Source organism: Elephas maximus, chromosome 11 (genome assembly GCF_024166365.1).
Source record: "Elephas maximus indicus isolate mEleMax1 chromosome 11, mEleMax1 primary haplotype, whole genome shotgun sequence".
Lineage (NCBI taxonomy): Eukaryota > Metazoa > Chordata > Mammalia > Proboscidea > Elephantidae > Elephas > Elephas maximus.
This window is the reverse complement of record NC_064829.1, coordinates 89,219,036-89,241,046: the sequence shown is the minus strand read 5'-3', so window position 1 is coordinate 89,241,046 and position 22,011 is coordinate 89,219,036. Positions and strand designations below refer to the sequence as shown.

Here is a 22,011-nt window from a genome sequence, read left to right as displayed (position 1 = left end):
AACAGGCTGGAGTACCAGTCAGCAGAGGTCACCCTGTCCTGTGCAGTGGAGCCAGTGGGGCCTGCCCCAGTCACCAGCCTCTCCAGTATTTGCCACTTTGTCCACAGTGTCCCACGATGGCAGTGATGCTGAGTAACCTGGCACAGGTGAGTGGAAGACATTTTTGGAATTACTGGTTTACTGAAAGTTGCACTGGTTGGCTACTTACTATCCATAGTCCTAGAATAGTGTCAGGCCTTGCTGTCAGTGGCTGTGGTATATGAATGATGCTGCCTCTAAGGGCTCCCATGACACTTAAAATGAATCCAGCCCCTCACCATGGCCTGCAAGTCCCTCCCCAACCACCCAGGCTGACCACCTCCATCCTTGACCCCTTCCGTTCTCCCCTTGCTCACTGCTCTCTAGACCAAACTGGATTCTCTTCCATTTCAGCCTTTGCCATTGTAGTTCCCTCTGCCTTAGACATTGTCACCAGATCCTTTCAGAGTCTCCCCTTGCATCCTTATGGCCACTGCACAGATGTCACCTCTTTAGAGAGGCATTTCCTAGAAGTTCAGGCTTCATGGGTGGTAGAAGTTGTGTTCCTCTACTAACCTAAAGGTTGGCAGTCCGAACCCATCCAGCAGCATCTTGAAGAAAATAGTGAGAACCAATTAGGCTCAGTTACCACCTTTGTTGCTGTGATAGGTATTATTATTTTTGTTGTTATTATCACCTTTTTCCTGTAACATCTCCGAGTGCTTACTGCCTTATTTAATGAATTCCTATGTAGGAAGCTTTCCTCTTGTTGTGTACTGTCTGGTAGATTCCAACTCATAGCAACGCCAGCGTCCCAGCACCGAGCTAGGCCTCCAGGAGTTGCTTGGTGATATGGGCCTTGAGTCTCTGTATCTTGATCATTGACACACAGATGGGCTCTTATCCCATCCAGCAAGCTCAAGACCAACACTACTGCCTTTCTGAGTCTCTGTGTCTTGATCATTGACACACAGGCAGACTCTTGTCCCATTCAGCAGGCTCAAGACCGACACTGCTGCCTTTCTTTGACTTGTGAGGTATCTGTGACCTTCACATGGGAGGAGTGGGGTCAGCTGGACCTGGCCCAGAGGACCCTGTACTGGGAGGTGATACTGGAGACCTGTAGGCTCCTTGTCTGCCAGGGTAAGGCTTCACCTTTTCACCATGCAGGGAACCCACAGAAAGGGAACCCCTTCTCCCATCTTGATCCAGATCTGGCTGGTCTCCTTGTACCCCATTGAGGAGGAAACTTACTCCCCCTCTAAAATGGCTTACCAAATATGTTGGAAGGAAAGGGAGGTGTCTCACAGAACCCAGGACATAAGCTGAGAAACTGAGAGGAAGTACGAACATCACGCCCTGGCTTCTGAGTCCCTCGTCTTCTCTCTGTGTGTCCGTTCTTGTCACTTTCTTTTCACATTGGATTTTTCTGTCCTAGTGAGTTCGTAGCAGGAATTGGGCACCTTATTCCTTGCTGCCTGAGGCCTCCAAAGTTTTCGGTTCTATTCTCTGCATGTTTCCATGGTTTCTATTTCTTTGTCCGCTACTGGCCTCTTCAAGGGCGTTCTTGAGGCAGGAATTGGCCACCTGTGTCCACCCTTCCCTTGACCTTTCACTCCTGTACCCAGCACAGCCTGGCCTCAATCTTAGCTCTTTATTCTGCGTTCCAGATGGGGATTTGACTGTGACTGGACTCAACTGGCTCAAATGTTCCCACAGTCCAGTTAGCGAGGCCATGGGTGATAGGATATTCTCCCAGATAGGGGTAAGTCAGGCAGGGCCACCAGGAGGCATTTGCTATGAGAGCCATTTGGTGTTATTCTAAGCTACATTATCTTGGCTATGAGACTTCTTTATTCCCTGCAGCCTTTGTGTCAGACCTACATCAGACTACTGATGATCAGGATACAGTTTGCAAGTTGAAGAGACCAGGGCTTTCCACCCTGCCTGAGGTCCAGAATCACCTGGGGAATTTTAAAATCTGCTTATGTCCTAGATTCAGTCCTCAGAGATTCTGTCTTAGTTGTTCTGTGAATGGGAACCAGATAGCCGAAGGTGGCTCTGACTTACAGGCAGATTAAGACCCACTGACTTGGATTAATTAGACAGCACCTTCTAGAAGGAGGGGACATTTCCTTGGGTCCTGTGGCTGCATCTGAACATTGCTGGGATTCCTTAGGCTGGAGGTCAGAGGGAATGGTGCTGCCTAAACAGCCAGCACTACTGTCTACAGTCTTTGGGGTCCCAGGATGGTATTTATATCCTGGGTTTCCAGGTCACAGGTCAGAGTTTTGTCTGCTTGGATGGGAGCAGCCTCATTCCGAGGTCTCATTCTCATCCTGAAGTCCCAGTCTAGACTGAGAGGTTTTATTTCTTTTCTCAGAAATTCCTGTGTCCTCTTCTTCATGAACGGGGTGTCCTGTGCCCAAACCAGAGCTTATCTCCGAGCTGGAGCTCAGGCAGGAGCTATGGGCTATGAAGAAAGATCTCTCCCTAAGCACCATTCCAGGTGAGTGACCAAGAGCCAGGCAGGTGGGGTCCCTGTAGCCTGCAGACCTTGAGGAGACTACTGACCCTGTATTTTCTCGGTAAGCTTCCTGTCATTACCTCTCTGGTGATACGGGATCCATGGAGCCCTTTGACCTGTGCTTCCTCTGTCCTCCTCCCCACCCATCAGACTCTTCACTGTCTTGGAAAAGAGTGATATGTTTTAGGTAAGATTAGGCTCTAGGCTCCCTGCACTCCCTCTCTGTCAGTCCGTCTGTCTGTCTGCCTGCCTGTCTGTCTCTCTCTATTCCCTAGAGACTAGGTCATAAGCTAGAAGTACTCTGTCCTTGTGCATTGATCCACCAGAGGTGGGTCTACACCAATTGACTATCCTGCCAGCCCCTGCTGGCTCATTGCCTTGTGGGTTTATTAATTCTCTATAACAGCTCACAAACTTCATGGAGACTGTTACCTATACTTACAGTTACCCAGGTGTTATAACCAGAAAGGATACAAGCTTAGAGTCACATCAGGTGAGATCTGGCAGAATTACTGACATCGGGGCCCCAGGGACATGCTATTCTTATCTCCCATGCATGGACATTCTCAAAGATCTGGTGCGCCCTAAAGAGAGCTCCAAGACCCAAGGTCCCCTAGTCACTGGGACCTCAGTGAATATGCATGACTAGGGCCTTAATGCATAGTCATTATGGATCCAGTCAATGAATATACCTAACTACATCATGCCTCCTCTCCTTCTGGAAGTTAGTTCACCAGGCGTGGGGCAAATATAATCCCTACTTACCTGGCTATTTTAGAAAGACAAAGAATACCCAAATTCCTCATGCTCTTTTCAGAAGGCAGATACAAAAGACCAGATCTAGTGCTTTGTCCCAAACCTCATTCTCATACTCCAACTATTCCTGTGGGAATGTGCTCATTGCCACACATCTTTATAAACACTCAGTGACGTTGTGCCCTTTACTCTTTCAGGCCCATTTGTGAACTTCCTCTGCACCAGACCATGGAAACCATCCTTGCCGAAGCCACTGCTGTGATTCTAATTGCCAAATAAAACAATGACGATAATGATGAAGGGTACTGAACACTCACAGCCTGCCAGGTGCTGTGTGCAGAGTGCTTTGCAAGCATTTTCTCATTTAACCCTCATGACAGTCCGTGAGGCGGGAACTAAGAGTTTCTCAGTTTGTCAGATAAGAAAATTGAGTCTCTGAGGAAGTAAGTGATTTGTCCAAGAACATCTAAGGCTCCAGATGAAGTATTTTGGCTCCAGAACCTACACTCTTAATCTGTATACAATATGAGCTTAATACACAGCACAAACTTATCACACTTTATCATGTTTGAGCTTAACCATAATATTCAGGTAGCCTCTAACATTTTCTTTGGTGGATCTCATGTGTACAGATTTAAATTAATTTTAAACCTTCATCAATGACACATTCTCATAATTGGTCCATGAGTGACCCAGATTTAATATTTTGTTTGCTCATTCATTTTTTTTTTTTTAAATAATATGTTGAATAACATTATCCATCCTAAGTGAGAATGTTACTTATACTCGACTCACCTCTTATGTATGTGCTTCTTCTCTTCCTTATTCCTGTGTCTCCTCCACAAAAGTCACATTTGCTGATTTATGGGTTTATTATCCCATTCCCTTTTTTCCTTCTTTTTGGTGGGAAGTGTTTTACATATAAATTGTATTTCTTAAGTAGATAATGGGATCTTCAGACTTTCTGTTTCTTCTTGTGTCAAGCTCTCCTTTTACACGGTTCTTCTTTAATGTCTTCAAGAAAAGAATTGTAATTTTCTCCGTCAGATTGTGTCTCTTTCACTAGTCTTTTCACTGAGCTGTTCCTCAGGCACACCAGACTCAGTGTGTCCACCAGATCCAGCTCACGTTTTGTCTTACAAGCCATGTCCTGGAGTGGCCATGGCCATCCCACCCATCATCCAAGTCAAAACCTTGGGAGTCAGATTCACCTCTGCCCTGACTATCTATGATTTTTCAGCAACGTCCTCCTCTCCGATACTTCTCTTCCTTGGGTTCTCTGAAGACTTTGTGCCTTTGTGGTTTCTGTCTCCTAAGGCTGCAGTAACCTTCCCACTCTCTCTGTGTGTCAACTCATACGTCTCCATTAGGACTCACCAAATGGGGTCCCTCCTCTGGGAAATCCCCCTTGATCTCTTTTTGTCTCCTACTTGGGCTGTATTAGGTACCCCTTGGAAAACCTGGTGGCGTAGTGGTTAAGTGCTACAGCTGCTAACCAAGAGTTCGGTAGTTCGAATCTGCCAGGCGCTCCTTGGAAACTCTGTGGGGCAGTTCTACTCCGTCCTGTAGGGTTGCTATGAGTCGCAATCGACTCGACGGCAATGAGTTTGGTTTTTTTTAGGTACCCCTTCCTAATGTTCTTGTAGCACCGTGAGATGTCCTCACTTAGAGCAAACTCAGCACACACAGTGTCATTATTACTGTGTCCATCCATGCCATGTCTGGAGTTGAGAAGTTGTTTCTATTCCAGAGCCCCTGTCTCCTGACCCAGATTCACCCTCTCTATATTTCCCTGTAAAAATGTCAAGAGTCCAAGGACCAGAAAAGAAAAAAAATGGCTGACCCGGGTTTCAGAGATGTCAAAACCCAGGAGGCAAAGAGGCACTATTTCTAGCCCCAATGTAAGAGAAGATACCTCGCAATCTGCTCCTGTAAAGATTGACAGTCTATGGAACTCTATGGGGGAGTTCCACTCTGTCCTATAGGTTGCTATGAGTCAGAAGCTACTCAACAGCATGCAATAACAACATGTTAGCATCAGAGTTTCTGGGTGGCTCAAATGGTTAAGAGCTCTATACTAGCTGAAAGGTTGCCAGCTCTAACTCACCCAGAGGCACCTTGTGAGATGTTCCAGGTGGTCTCCTTCCAAAAGGTCACATCCTTAAAATCCAAATGAAGCAGTTCTGTTCTTCACATGTGAGGCTGCCATGAGTCAGAATGTACTCAATAGCAACTAATAACAACAACATCTTAGCATCACTAATGCTAATTACTAATTTTTCGTATTGCATTCCCTTCAGGTGACTGTGAAGAGCTTCAGACAACAGAGCCTACCACTTGTCACCAAGCTTTGTCTGAGGCAGTCTCACTGCAGGAACAGTTGTCACAGGGAGCCTCAAGGAACTCCAGGTTGGAGCAAGCCATGGATCAAGAGGAGCCACTGAATATATAGGAAGGGGACTTCAGGCCAAAGACCCAGAGGAGATACTCCCTGGAAACATAAGCCCTGAACATGATGGCATGTGGACAGATGAAAGCGTCCTTTCAGGGATTGTATAGGGGCGAGTCTCTCCAGGAGACACTGTCCTTAAATCTGACGTAGGTGGATTCAGGTAAAGATCCTTCAGTACACAAAGAGAAAAAATCCCTGTAAATGCAGGAAAGTGCTTAATAAGAACTGCCTCCTTGTTCAGCATAAGCAGATTCAATGTGGTGTAAAGCTCTGTAACCACACGGAGTGTGGGAAAATCTTTAGCAAGAGTACACTCCTCCGACAACACCACAAGGTCCATACAAGGGAGAAGTTCTATGAGTGCATCGAGTGTGGGAAGGCCTTAACTCATAGTTCACACCTTTTATAACTCCAGTAGATTTACGCTAGTAAAAAGCTCTATGACTGTACAGAGTGTGGGAGGATCTTCAGCAAGAGAACATACCTTTCAAAGCACTAGCAGATTCACACAGGGGAGAAACCCTATGAGTGCACAGAATGTGGCAAGGCTTTCAGCCACAGGTCACACTTTGTACAGCACCAGTGGATTCACCTTGGAGAGAAGCCCTATGAGTGCATCAGGTGTGGCAAGGCCTTCAGCCACAGGTCACATTTTGTACAGCAGCAGCGGATTCACCTTGAGGAGAATCCATATGAGTGCACAGCGTGTGGCAAGGCCTTCAGCAACAAGTCACCTTGCACAGCACCAGCAAATTCATACTGGGTAGAAGCCCTGTGAGTGCAGTGTGGCAAGGCCTTCAGCCATGTGTCACACCTTGCACAGCACCAGGAGATTCACACTAGTGAGAAGACTTAGTGCATAGAGTGTGGGAAGGACTTCAGTAGAAAACAACCCTTTCATAGCACCTGCAGAATCACACTGGGGGAAATCCCTATGAGTGCATCAAGTGTGGGAAGGCCTTTAGCTACAGGTCACACTTTGCATGGCACCAGCAGATTCACACTCGGGAGAAGCCCTATGAGTGCACAGAGTATGGGAAGGCCTTCAGCAGCAGATCATACCTTGTGTGGCATCAGTGGATTCACACTGGGGAGAAGCCATGTGATTGCACAGAATGTGGGAAAGCCTTCAGCCTTAGGTCACAACTTGCACATCACCAGTAGACTCACACTGGGAAAAATCCCTGTGAGTGCATAGGGTGTGGGTAACCCTTCAGCAGTAGGTCACACCTTGCACAGCACCAGCAGATTCACACAGGGGAGAAGCCCTGTGAGTACAGTGAATGTGAATAGGCCTTTACCCACCTCTCTGGTTTTGTCTGGCATAAGAGGAGCCACACAGGGGAAAAACTTTTTGAGTGCAAGGAGTGTGGGAAAACCTTTTGTGATCAGCTAGGCTTCATTCGACACTCCATCATCCGCTCGTGAGAGAAGCCCTATGAATACACTGCAGGAAAACCTTTGCCAGCATATCAACCTCATTTGACACACCAGCATCCACACTAGAGAGAAGCCCTATGATTGCAGTGAATGTGGGAAGGCTTTCAACTGCAGGTTACACCTCACTCAGCACCAAAGAATTCATACTGGGAGAAGCCCAGTCAGTGCGACAGATATGGGTAGATCTTCCACAAATGAGCCAACTTCAGTCAACATCCAAGGCCATCTATTGGGCTTGGACTCTAAATGTAACCACCAAGGAAAATCTTTGGCCAGAGGAACCATCTTACTCAGCATCTGATCATTCATACCAAAGTGAAAGGTCACAAGTATCATCTTTGTGAGGAATCATTCTGTTGGGGAAATGGTCTCCCTCCGTGTCTCCCTTTCAGGCTACCTAAGTCAAGGTTTGGGCCTAGAACATTCTCTGATAAGGAGATGGGAAATTGGGTTGCGCTTTCTCTCCCAGTTCCTTCTCCCTATCAGAGAAGCCTTCTCCGTCTTCTGGACACACAGTAACTTTCTCTGTGGCACTTGTGTGGGCACCATATGGCACCTGGCAAACCCCATCTTTGTATCTGTTCCCACTGGGGAGGTAATGCAGTCTCTGACTAGCACACAAGAAGGGGATTGTGCCAGATTTTAAGAACCAGCCTCAAGAGGTGAACTGAAGGGGAAACAGCTTTGTGAGGTTGAACATGAGCGCCCTCATGTGGTCTGCTACTTCACTACAGTTTGCTGAGTCATTCTTATGTAAGCTCCTGGCTTTGGCCACTATTTTCTACTGCTGCTATTAAATCTCTGTCCGCCCACTGCATGGTGTGGAGATCTGCTTTGGTCTTGTGACTGCCCAGGACTCACCATATCTGTAAGTCTCCCTAATAATCTCTTTTACTGCTGTCCTGGAGTTGCCTGCCTCTTTCTTCTGTCTTTTGGCACCCTTCATTTTTGGAGTCAAATTTCACATTATTGGTCCATGCTTGGACAATTGGTGAGTCAGCCAGGTGACTGAGGAAATGGCAAGTGGGAATGAGGCTTTTGCAGGGGAAATTCTGGGTTGAACGGCGACCTCCATCTGGAGAGGTCTGCTCCTTATGCTTTTCTGCAGGGGAAATCCTGGGTTGATCAGCAACTTCTGTGTGGGGAGGTCTGGCACATATGCTTTTCCGTGAGGGAAATCCTGGGTTGGCCAGCGACCTTCATGTGGGGAGGTCTGGCCCCATATGCTTTTCTTTGGGAGACATCCCAGGTTGGCCAGTAACCTCAGTGTGGGGAGGTCTGCTCCATATGCTTGATGTTTGTGGACCACCATATGAGTGCAGTGATGCCCCTGAAACACCGAGCAACGTAGCCTATTTGTGGGCTGATACGTGCTTTCACAATTGTGGAAAAGCTGGGATTGCAGTAGCAGTCGTGGGATGGCCACTGCTATGGGCTTTTCGGCTGACTACCAAAGCTCACCTAACTGCTGAAGCGCACATAAGAGCTTTGCAGAAAGATTTACAGTTAAAAAGGGATTTGTAGCAGTTGTGTGTGGCCAGGACTGACATTGAGCAGCTGCATCTGCAAATGAGATAAACAACTAGAAATGCCTGCCTGCAGGTTTGTAAAGATGACAGATTCAAGGCCTGGGGCAACTGTCCCCTAGCCGTTGCTCAGAGTCCTCCAACAATGGTGTTACCGGAGAATAGCCTCAGTTCTTGTCTTCGGTGTAGGAAAGAATTCAAACACTGAGACAAATAATGCCAAGCAAGCAGAGGTTTATTAGCTAGCAGAGGGTGAGTAGCAAAAGTACACTTGACTAGGGAGCGTCAAGCAGGCTACTCAGATACAGAGAGAGTCTGAGTGCCCTGATAGTCATTTTCTTGGGGTTTTATACCTTTTTTCTCTTATCTCTCCCTGTTAAAGTTTAACAGCCAAGTTAGGGACTCCTGTAGAGACTATTTCCTTGGCTTATTGGTTAATTACCAAGTTAGGGACCCTATCAAATAAGGGACCCCATAGGGACCATTTCCTTGGCTTAATGTTTAACTACGTAGGGACCATCTTACTGAGGAATGTCACCATCCCCTGTCTCTTCCTCCCGAGTGCAAGCTCTCCCCCCCCTCCCCCTTACATCTTTCCCCCTTCAAGTGCCATTCTCCCCAGTCTTTGGGGTTGTTGGAGGGGGGTGGTCTGTCTTCTGTAGCTACTTCTTGCTGTCATTGGGGCATAGAACTGGCCCTAGGAGAGGCACTTGTTCCCTAGTGGGGGTTTGCTTGACTTTGGGAACCAAGGATGGAAGCGTTGGGCAGCTTGATCCAAAGGGCTTTCGGGGGGATTATTTGCCGATGTCTGAATTACAGCCATTTGTAATTGAAACTTTTGTAATCTGGAGGATACAAAACGAGTTAGTATTTTAAGGAGGTGGGGTCCAAACAGTAAAAGAAGAACCAAAGACATTAAAGGGCCAAATAACGGTATTAGCCAAGATCCCTACAACCAGACAGATGACCAAGCGTTCCATCCTTGTTCAGCTTGTGTTTGGAGTTGTCTGGCCTTATCCAAAAGTGGCAGTTCTTGGACTTGGCCAGTTTGGTTCACCCAAAAACAGCATTGTTCACCTAGCATGGTGCATATACCCCCGTGGTTAGCTGCCAACAGGTCTAATCTTCTTGGATTTTGAAGTACTACAGCTGCCAAACAATTTATTCGGGTGTGTAGAGTTGCTATAGAGTCTGCTACCTGGGTATTGAGCTGGGCTAGTTCAAGTGGGAGGTTTGCATAAACTTGAGCAGTTCCTAGTGCCCTGGTGGTTCCAGGGTTCCAGCTGCGGTGGTTCCAGGGTTCCAGCTGCGAGGCCGGCAATTCAGAAAAGACTGCTAAGTCCTATTAATATGGGAATTAGGGGCCCTGCTCTTTTTGTCACCTTATGAGTGGTGCTTAAAGGTAAAGGGATAGGAGCTCTTGCTTCAGCTAAAGACACAGGAGGAGGACATATCCTACTCTGCATAATCCCGTCCAATTTGTGGGTAGGCATATATAAGCTGCGGTTCCACATACATAATATAGGCCTGAAGATAATGGAAGACAACCTGAGACATGGTATACACCTGATGAGGTGTAATTGTATGGAGCTGACTTTTGGAAGGTGGAGGTATATTTCCAAAAGTATGCAGCAGCTAGGGCAGCTGCTGTTAGTGGACTAAAGCAGGGGGTAATGTTATGGGTGGTGGTGTTTTCTAGGTTTTCCCAGAAGATAGTTCTGCGGATGGATTCTATGAAAATCTTTTCTTTGGCAGTTTCACGTACCAAGGTGCAGTTATTTCCGTTGCTGCCTGATTTCTGTGTGGAAGTGGCCAGAAGGGCTAAATGACCACAACCCAGTGGTCTCCCCTGGCAAAACCCTCCAGTGTAGTCTAACTGTGTGTTTGAAGAGGTATTGGGAGGGAAGGTTAACCAGCTAGACGAGGGCAGAGGATAAAGGAAAGATGTAGTTAGGCTTCTGAGGTTGTGTGTTATCATGACGGTTACATTGCAATGGGAGTGGTTTAGAGATCCTACCTGATACGAGTATCTTTCTCCCTGGGTGAGCATTTGGTTACAGATTATCATTATGTCTTTCTAACCTAAATCAAAGGTGAGTGTTAAGTTCTTCAATTTTTCCATATAGTTGTTAGGGTCATCAGAGAAACTTCCTAGCTCTGTTTTTAGCTTTCCTAAGTCCTCACTGAAAAGGGAACCTGTACCCTGACTGGTCTATTAGGGCCAGCCACTTCTTGAAGGGGGCACAGGTAAGGTGGTGAGGGTGCTGTGGGCGAGGAATTGGAGTAGGGAGGAGTTGGAGGAACAGACATGTCTTTGGTATCTAAGGGTGGGCTTGTAATGTTGGTAGGGTTTGGGTCTAAGGTGTCCATTGCTTGGTTTGTAATGATGGCGAGAACTGTGGGGTCTGTCTTACACTTTGTACACAGTTCTGGATTTTCCTTTAAGGCCATAAAAACCTGGACATAAGGGACCTCTGTGCATTTGCCTTGTTTCTGGCAAAACAGATTTAGCTGTAAGATGGTATGGTGATTTAGACTTCCCTGTTCTGGCCAGATTTCTCCATCTCCCAATTTATATTGAGGCCACGCAGTGTTACAAAAGAAGACTATTCTCTTTTTCTTCAGGGTTTGAGGGTCAAACCTGTCCCAATTTTTGAGGATACATTCCAGAGGCAAGGCTGGTGGTACTGAGTTTTGGTTTCCCATATGGAAAGGATCAGAGTGAGTCATAGGGGCAGGATGTCTCCTGTGCCCCCTATGTTAAATCACTGCCTGGAGAAGGCATCCCTTCTCAGACCTGGCCTTCCAGAATTAACTAGTTTTACTGTGTAGCCCGTCCTGAAATTTCTTGCCTAGAAGCTTCTTACTGCCTCTGTCCTCGTTTACGTTGGGCTTCCAGAATTAACTAGTCTTAGTGTGTAGCCCGTCCTGAAGTTTCTTGCCTAGAAACTTCCTACTGCCTCTGTCTGGGAAGCCCTCATTTCACTGGCAAACTTTACTATCCATTGAAGCCGACACCTTGATTGCCTCGCCTCCTGACACACCGTATAATCCTGGGGGTCCCTTGGAATTGGGCATATGAGATGATTGAGCATTTGTTGGAGCCCCTCTTCTGTCCATACCCAAGGGGGGCAATCTTATTATTTTCTGGGCCCCTCCCTTTTTCTCTGTAGAACCAACAAACCTGTTCCTCATGTCTGCCCCTCTCTGTATACTTTATGAATTGTTTCTGCACACTGAAGGAGGGAATCAGGGCACGGAGGGCTGTCATAAAGTAGAATCCTGCAGCCCACTTCTTTGTATACTCTTGGACATTCAGGTTCTTTGTAAGGGGGATAACAGATACAACTTTAGTTAGTCTAATGAATAACCTTAAGATTCTTAATTCAGTGAGGCAGACCAGTGTGTCCCTATTCATTCTTTTATAATATGAAAGCAGGAGGAGCTGATCAAGGAAAGGCCACCTGTGTTTAGCTTCACAATGGCGGTATAAACAGGAAAGGGAGAGAGGTCCTTTGCTGGAACAGTTATCCCTTAGCCTATTACAAACACAGCGCTGATCCCTTTTGCAAAGCACACATGGAGGATATAGATGTAAATATGTTAGCCAGAAGTTGGTTGGGGCTGAGAGGTGCAAAAGGTAGGTGGCTGGTCTCTTAAAGAGAGTCACCTACTTGACATGACTGTTGCTGAAGTTAGTGGGGTCAGGTGTTCTGGGCCAAAAATGTGCTACTTTGTGAGCAGGACTCCTAGAGGGTGTGACCCCTCTAGTCGGCTGACACTTCTCTTATGTGTCTCAGTTTCTCTCCCAGTTGTCTAAGACAGTCAGGAGGGCTGGGAGTGCTGGGCGGCCAACCCTTATGTGCGCATCCCTGGATGAGCCTGTATGTTAATTAAGTGAAGTTGGAAGTCCCTGTGAGGCCCCTGCATGTCTTGGGTTTGACCCAGACACCTCTGCAAAGCAGAGGGAGGAATTGCCTCTTTTCTCTGGAGTCTGAAAGAGTCAGACTCATTATTACCATGTTCTTGTTAATAGACCAAGTACAGACAAATCCTTCTAGCACCTCTCAGACCTCCCTCCTAAGAAGAAACAAAACACACACAAACGTAGAGGTAGGGTACCTTGGCGCAGGGCTGGAAAAGAAAAAAAAGCCCGCGCTCCGAGGTGGACCCACCAATTTCTGGATGAAGGAGGACGAAGTTTTCAATCCAAGTCACGGCACCAGAAGATGTTACTGGATAATAGCTTTGGTTCTTGTCTTCGGTTGTAGGAAAGAATTCAAACACTGAGACAAATAGTGCCAAGTGAGCAGAGGTTTATTAGCTAGCAGAGGGTTAGTAGCAAAAGTACACTTGACTAGGGAGTGTCGAGCAGACTACTCAGATACAGAGAAAGTCTGAGTGCCCTGATAGTCGTTTTCTTAGGGTTTTATACCTTTTTTCTCTTATCTCTCCCTGTTAACATTTAACAGCCAAGTCACGGACCCCTGGAGAGACTATTTCCTTGGCTTATCGATTAATTACCAAGTTAGGGACCCCTACAGGGATCATTTACTTGGCTTAATGTTTAACTATGTAGGGGCCATCTTATTGAGGAATGTCACCACCCCCATCTCTTCCCCCTCCCCAGTGTAAGCTCTCCCCCTCCCCCTTACAGTGGGACCAGAGATAGTTGGAGGGCCTAAGTAGGTCCCTGGCGCTAAGAACACCCTGTAACACCCAATACAAAGCAAGAGTTAAAACAGCAGAAAAAGAATAAGTTCCCTCGGATAGCTTGTGTTCAGCGGCCTTGAAGAGACCTGAGAGGCCTTTTCTGGAATTCTCTGATAACTGCCCCTACCAAGGTAATCCAGCAGCAACATAGTGGCAGCTGTAATAATAAGGGGAAAACTAAAATAGGAGGAACTGCCTCAGTGTTACCAGGCAGCTGGGCTGAACCCATGCTTGCACTTGGTATGGTGGTGGTGTGGCTCCACAAATGACTGATGGCTCTGCCAACATTGCCCAGATCTTCTGACTTTAAGAAATAATTAAGACTTAGGGTTAAGCCCAGGTCCCTCTGTCACCAGGGAGGACCGAAGTCTGTGTTCCAATTGAAGTCAAATGAAGAAATGAAAAAAAGAAAAAAATGTATGTCTTGGGTTTTTAGATACCATTGTATAGGTGACTGTGATCTCTGTAACACCTGGAACTAAAATGAAGAAAACTTTTGGGTCTGAAGTCACCATCATTGAGACCCTTGCCCAAGCCTGAATATAAGTTCCTTTGGGGCCCCTACAAACCCATATTATATGTATTGATGATGTTGATGTATTAATGTATCCTTCTCTAAGTTTTTGCCTCCAACTCCTGATGGGGATTGCTGCCATTAGGGCCATTTTAGTGGGGCACACGGAAACTGTGACATGGCTATAGCTCATATCCTGGCCATTTGATTTGGCCACTGACAACACTCAGACTGATAGAAAGCAAACCCGTATAGGGATGAGACATCTGGACAAAAAAATGAATTCTACTCCTGATAAGTTTTTGTTACTTGCATGGATGGTCACCAGAAATATCCCTATGCTGTGAGGGGAAAACAACCAATGGGGAGACTGCTCTTGCCAATTGACTGCAGAGGCCAAAGCATCCTCTGCTCCAGAGTAAAGAGACGTGCAACCAACCACCTCCTGCATTTAAGACAGGATGGCCCATGGATATTCACGTACCATCCTAGGCTGGGCCTACATGCATGGACTCCCACTGTAATCAGAAAACACTGAACAGCATAGAAAAGCTGACCTGCCTATGAGATGCTGCCCAAAGCTAAAACCTGCCCAGAGACAGATTCCTGAGTCAACAGTCCAGAGCATTCTCAGCAGATAAATCATATTGTGGCCTCTTATACAGAGGCTTCCATTGATCTTGAATGACCTGTATATGCTCTATATCACCCCCAAGCCATAGGGGTAATTGAGCATTTCAATGGACAGGCTTAAATGGCTGATGGGAAAGGACAAGACAACCCCAGACTAAACTATACATTTCAGGCAAGCAGTCTGGGGTCTCAGTGCAGCAGCTTCCTGCAAGGGCATTTCTCATTTGTGCTCTATGTTTGATCAAACTGTCTCTTCTATAAAATATGTTTCTTTTGTATACAACTGTTCCTTGACAAAAGATCTGGGTTTCCACAGAGGTCACTGCCTGAAGACTACAACAGACAACCTGGGTGTCTACCAGGCAACCCTCACCTCAAGTCCCACAGAAGATAGGGGAAGAGTAATTGTTAATGTCTCTTTTTCTTCCCTTGTTATCTCTGTGTGTGCTGAAAACATAAATGGCATGGCACTGGATCGTTTGAGAATGGTACTTTTGAGACTGACTTTGACATTACTCTGGACCTGGAGAACTTACAGAATATGACCAAGTGGTCCAGTATATATTGGCTGACTACACCAAGTCTGAATTATTCTGGTGTGGCAATGGTAATACCTTGTTCAATTGTGTTGAGAAAGGGAGTTTTTGTGTTACTTGTACTGAAATGTGTACTGTCCATATAATGTGCCATGTTAGGAGAAATATGCTATTTTTACATAAATGAATCAGCACATGGTATACATACCTAAGACTTAAATCTATTAATTTGGCTTGGATTAAGTCAAAACTGGGGTAGCTGGTTGGGATCTCTTCTCTAAGCAGACTTGTTCAATCTGCTGGAGACAGTTCTACTAGGAACCCTCATTAAATGCTGCCTCAAATGATGCACAGATATAACATCCACCAGAGTTATACATTAAACCACGGGCATGCAGCTCAACATCCTAAATGGGTGATGGGCATAGCAGGACATGGTACTACTTCTTTTTTTGGCACCCTGGTTGGAAGTTGGAGATTGGACAGTTGAGGGAATGGTCTGCCTCTACACCTCCCATCCAGGCTGCCCAAGTAGAGACCTTGGGCCCAGAACATTCTCTGGTAAAGAGGCTGGGAATTGGGTCTCCTTTTCTCCAGGTTCCTTCTCCTTATCAAAGAAGCTTTCCCCATGTTCCGGGAACACAGTAACTTTCTCTGTTGCACATGCATGGGCACCATATGGCAGCCGGCCAACCCCACTGTTCCCAGAGGGGAGAGAATGATGTCTTTCATGCTAAGGCACAAGAGGGGGAGAATGCCAGATTGTAAAAGCCAGCCTTGAGAGGTGGACTGAAGAGAAACAGCCTTTGTGAAGATGAACATGAATGCCCTCATGTGGTCCACTAGTTCACTCCAGTTTGCTCAGTAATTTCTTATGTCAACTTCAACGTTGTAGCCACTATTGTCCATCACCACTGTAAAATCTCTGCCGTCCCACTCTGGAGTGTGGAGATCTGTTTTGGTCCTGAAGCCTCCCAGGACTCATCTTTAAGTCTCCCTAATAAACTCCTTTGTTGCCACTCAGGATTTGCCCACCTTTTTCTTTGGTCTCTCAGCACTCTCCATTTTTAGATGCAGCTTTCACGTTACTGGTCCGTTCCTGGACATATTTTGTCACACATCATTACTTGTCATTTAAGAGTCATAAGTTGTCCCACCTAGAATCTGACTCTACATCTGAGAATTCATCCAGGAGACGCAGTGGCCATTGTTCATTTAGGAAAAACTTCAGCCACATCTGTCTTAGTTTACTCTGCGTCGTTATTTCGGGAATATTTAAATAAGGAATGAGGTGGCAAAGGAGACATAGAAAAGATAACAAAATGGCAACACTGCTATTTTCAGATTTCCCTGCCAAGCTTATCACAATTTGTCATTGATTCCTTATTTGAGGGTAAGGGAATGTTGTTTCTGAGGTAAAAGGGCCTCAGCCCCATTATGCATTCACTGCTCTCCAGTGCCATCAGAGTTTATCAGTTAAGGGCAAGTCTGAAACAATTTCTTCAAAGACTTCTTTGTTCTGCAACATTTCCCACCCTTGAGGTACATAAATCTTTATGAGAAATACGAAGCTTTAAATCATGAAATATATATTTAAGGAGGTAAGGATACACATACAAATGGACATATCATTGTACCACTTAAGACTTTGACACTTTGATTTTTTAAAAAATTGTTTCTTCATGTAGTTTCAATTGTACTATATACATATATATATACAAATTAATTTTTTTCTGTTGCCTTCTGTGGCATGTCGATGATAGTGGAGCTGAGTAAACTTCCCAGGTGAGTCCTATTCTTTAACCTCATTTGAGTTCCTCAGCTTTTTTTTTTTTTTTTTTTAACACTTTTTACAGGAACTTGCCCAAGTGTACCTTTACAGTTTTGTAGGACTTGAATTACATCTAAAACAAAAATCACATAGATAAATTTAAAGGATCATGCTAAACTCAGAAAAACATGGAGAAGGAATCGTATTTTTCATCCTATTTAAGACTGTGTAAAGACTTTTTTTTTTTAAAGACTTGCTTAAAAGTAAGGTGACTGAATTTTAACAGGTAAATCAGGATGTGTACGTGCAAGTATATGTGGGTGTTAAAATTATTGCCATGGATTTAGTTCCCTGTTGATGTCATTGGTTAGGGAATTTTGGAATTCCTCCATTTGATAATATCTTCAAAGTCCCAGTATCGAAACAAGGGCTGGTTCATAGGTACCAGGGGTTAGGAATTCAATAACTAATGAGCAAAAGCAGTCCAGCATTTCAACCATGAGAGTGTCTGGCTTTGCACCTGAAAGAGGAAGAGAAGTGGGGAATATCAACCAAGAAGGGATGAAAAAGAGCAAACTGGGGGGATTGGCGAGCTATCGTCCTGACCTAGGCTGGGGCCTTGTGAAGAGAAAGGGGGCAGAGGGAGGGTAGAGTGAAGTGGAACGTGGACACTCAACCCTGACTCTCCCTCCACCTGCCTCCAGAAGAGAGGCTGTTATTCTTTTCCTGTCATCCAATGCTTAAGAATTGATGACTTTGAAATTGGCTGTCTGCTGATCAAGAGGATATTTGGTAATGTATGTGTCTCAGCCCAAGGAAAATCACCTTTATTGTGGCCCTGAAAGTTTCAAGTCCCAGAGTGAGAAGGAAGGACTCGGAAAAGGTCCCAGGGTTAGCATTCACTGGGAGCTTTATGTTGTGTAATTGGATTGGACTTCAGAGAGAAGTTTTCAAGGTAGAAGCAATGGGTTAGCTTGGGGGAGAATCTAGGTTCAGATTAGGAGAGAAAGGAAAAATGTTAAAGAATCTCTACCAGAGATTCATCCAGAGACTCTCTTTTCTGTCCATGAGTCTGGATTTTAATTTCTCTGTGCAGCTGGTGCTGCAGTTCTTACTTCTCTAGTTAAGACTCGAAACCATCTGGGCCAATCAGAAAGATAAAATCTCTGACATCCAGTGATGATTTATAAGACTTCCCATAATATACCTCTGGGATGATTGGTAGAACTCTTAACATGACTTTGTTGGTTTTTTGTCCCCAACCACTTAATGTTGGGGTTGTCCAGGGTTGATCCTCTGTTGATTCCATTCTTCATCTACACTCATTTCTTCAATGTTCTCACTCACGAGGATAACTTGAAATAAGAGTGTAAGCTAAGAACGTCCAAAATTATACCTCCAAGCTAGAACCCTCTTGCAGTGTTCATATATGGAATTGCCTATTTGATCTAGATGCTTTGAGTCTAAAAGACATTACAGACTACCATGCTTGAAATTAGAGACCTGGATTACCCTCCAAGCCACCCCCACTTGCAGCCTCCTCGTCTACAGGATGACAAATGCACTTTACTGCTGCTCCGGTCGACAACAGTGCGTGCACCATCCAATTGTGACACTCAGCCAAATGCCTCTGGAGAGGGCAGCCAGTGAGAGCAAAATGGGTCTGCACAAGTTCTCCAGAGTTCTTTTTTCATTGGGTATTTTGGCTGCTCATTTATCCGTATCCTGTATGACAGGGTGATTTAGAAAATAATATTGGACTCATTATTCCCTGTCCTTGAGCATAGAGAATGTGCCCAGCTGGAACTGGGCTCATAAGGGCTCAAAAGGACTCACAAGCACACATAAACTGGGCCCTGAGATATAAAGACAATAGCTAAGATAATCTTGGGAAGTATCTTTTAGGGAATGTTTCACATAAGCCAGAACACAAAAGACTTTCCACTCTTATCTTTTTCTATTAACATTTAGTGAATAGAAATTTGTTGGACCGATGAAGATCCTCCTGACGTTACTGAAACCTGTACCAATGATTGTTAAGAAAGGCAATTCAAAATGTAGGATCAGTTTCTAGCCAATCTGTGAAAAGGTGACACTTTCAATGGTGTTGCCCATCTTGTAACGTTAATATATACTGATGATTCTGTAACATTCCTTGGACTCAGAGAGACACAGCTGTGGCAGCGTGCTTGTCCATTTTCCTATTTATTCTGTAATATTTCCTTGGACTTGGCAGACATGGCTGTGGCAGCATGCTTGTCCTTCTTCCCATTCTTGCTTACTCTGTAATATTTCCTTGGACTCAGGCAGACATGGCTGTAAGCAACATGCTTGTCTGCTTCCCACTTCTGTCTTTTTGAGTATATGCTGAATAAAACTTTATTTTTGCTTTATTAAACTTTATGATTTTTTTCCCCTACAACAAGGGTTCAGAGAGGATATAATGGGAGCAGGAAGCTACGTATGAGATGAGGGCCTGGTCTGGTGCTCTTGCACGTGCGCAGGCCCCAGGCAAATGTGCTCTTCTCCTGAGTCTTGCTTTCCGCGGGAGTTACAAGAATAGTCTTCAACTTGTTCCTTGTTCCGCCCCACTGTGCTCACTGTCAATAGGTGTGTCTGAGGTGGGACACTGGCCCTTGTCCATGTTTATGTGAAGAAGACAGACTTCAAAAAGCCACATCACACATCTGTAGATACAATGCAATTCTGATCCAAATTCCAACGACATTTTTTAATGAGATGGAGAAACAAATCACCAACTTCATATAGAAGGGAAAGAGGCCCCGGATAAGTAAAAGCATTACTGAAAAAGAAGAACAAAGTGGGAGGCCCCACTTTACCTGATTTTAGAACCTATTATACCGCCACAGTAGTAAAAAGAGCCTGGTACTGGTACAACACTAGATACATAGACCAATGGAACAGAACTGAGAATCCAGACACAAATCCATCTACACCTGAGCAGTTGACATTTGACAAAGGCCCAAAGTCAGTTAAATGGGGGAAAAGACAGTCTTTTTAACAAATAGTGCTGGCATAACTGGATATCCATCTGCAAAAAAATGAAACAAGACCCATACCACACACCATGCACAAAAACCAAAACAAAACCAAACCCAGTGCCATCAAGTCGATTCCAACTCATAGCGACGCTATAGGACAGAGTAGAACTGCCCCATAGAGTTTCCAAGGAGCACCTGGCGGATTCCAATTGCTGACCCTTTGGTTAGCAGCCATAGCACTTAACCACTATGCCACCAGGGTTTCCCATGCACAAAAACTAACTCAAAATGGATCAAAGACCTAAATATAAAATCTAAAACAATAAAAATCATGGAAGAAAAAATAGGGACAATGTTAGGAGCCCTAATACATGCCATAAACAGTATACAAAACGTTACTAACAATGCAGAAGAGAAACTAGATAACTGGGAGCTCCTAAAAATCAAACAACTATGCTCATCCAAAGAATTCACCAAAAAGTAAAAAGATTACGTGCAGACTAGGAAAAAGTTTTTAGCTATGACATTTCCGATCAGCGCCTGATCTCTAAAATCTACATGATACTGCAAAAACTCAACTACAAAAAGACAACCCAATTAAAAAATGGGCAAAAGATGTGAACAGTCACTTCACTAAAGAAGACATTCAGGTAGCTAACAGATACATGAGGAAATGCTCACAATTATTAGCTGTTAGGGAAATGCAAATCAAAACTACAATGAGATTTCATCTCACTCCAACAAGGCTGGCATTAATCCAAAAAACACAAAATAATAAATGTTGGAGAGGTTGTGGAGAGACTGGAACACTTATACACTCCTGGTGGGAATATAAAATGGTACAACCACTTTGGAAATCGATTTGGCGCTTCCTTAAAAAGCTAGAAATGGAATTACCATATGATCCAGCAATCCCACTCCTTGGAATATATCCTAGAGAAAGAAGAGCCTTTACATGAACAGATATATGCACATCCATGTTTATTGCAGCACTGTTTACAATAGCAAAAAGATGGAAGCAACCAAGGTGCCCATCAATGGATGAATGGATAAATAAGTTATGGTATATTCACACAATGGAATACTATGCATGGGTAAAGAACAGTGAGGAATCTGTGAAACATTTCATAACATGGAAGAACCTGGAAGGCATTATGCTGAGTGAAATTAGTTGCAAAAGGACAAATATTGTATAAGCCCACTATTATAAGAACTCAAGAATTAGTTTAAACAGAGAAGAAAATATTCTTTGATGGTTACAAGAGGTGGGTGGGAGGGAGAGGGATATTCACTAATTAGATAGTAGATAAGATCTATTTTAGGTGAAGGGAAAGACAACATACAATACAGGAAAGGTCAGCACAACTGGACTAAACCAAAAGCAAAGCAGTTTCCTGAATAAACTGAACGCTTCGAAGGCCAGCATAGCAGGGGTGGGGGTTTGGGGACCATGGTTTCAGGGGACATCTAAGTCAATTGGCATAATAAAATCTATTAAGAAAACATTCTGCATCCCACTTTGAAGAGTGGCATCTGGGGTCTTAAACAGCAATCAGCATCAATTGGTCTCATCCCACCAGGATTAAAGAAGAATGAAGAACACCAAAGACACAAGGTAATTATGAGCCCAAGAGACAGAAAGGGCCACATAAACCAGAGACTACATTAGCCTGAGACCAGAAGAATTAGATGGTACCTGGCTACAACTGATGACTGCCCCGATAGGGGACACAACAGAGAACCCCTGAGGGAGCAGGAGAGCAGTGGGATGCAGACCCCAGATTCTCATAAAAAGACCAGACTTAAGGGTCTGACTGAGACTAGAAGCACCCTGGTGGTCATGGTCCCCAGACCTTCTGTTAGCCTGAGACAGGAACATTCCCAAAGCCAACTCTTCAGACAGGGATTGGACTGGACAATGGGATAGAAAATGATCTTGGTGAAGAATGAGCTTCTTGGATCAAGTAGACACATGAGACTATGTTGGCATCTCCTATCTGAAGGGGAGATGAGAGGGCAGAAGGGGGTCAGAAGCTGGCGGAACCCACATGAAAAGAGAGAGTGGAGGGAAGGAGTGTGCTGTCTCATTAGGGGGAGAGAAATTAGGAGTATATAGCAAGTTG

The 22,011-nt window shown here is 44.9% G+C and overlaps 1 protein-coding gene and 1 pseudogene across 1 annotated transcript in view; both read left to right on the top strand.

The window, feature by feature from the left end:
• The window catches only part of LOC126085000 (zinc finger protein 805-like), an 87,149-nt gene extending 79,963 nt beyond the window's left edge, over positions 1–7,186 (top strand). Inside the window, exons 7-10 of the mRNA XM_049899878.1 lie at positions 6–146; positions 2,402–2,527; positions 3,499–3,628; positions 5,602–7,186. The gene's annotated coding sequence lies outside the window, so the exon portion shown is untranslated. The remainder of the gene's footprint in view (positions 1–5; positions 147–2,401; positions 2,528–3,498; positions 3,629–5,601) is intronic.
• LOC126086162 (zinc finger protein 805-like) lies at positions 117–7,181 on the top strand (annotated as a pseudogene).
• Positions 7,187–22,011: the final 14,825 nt, after the last annotated feature.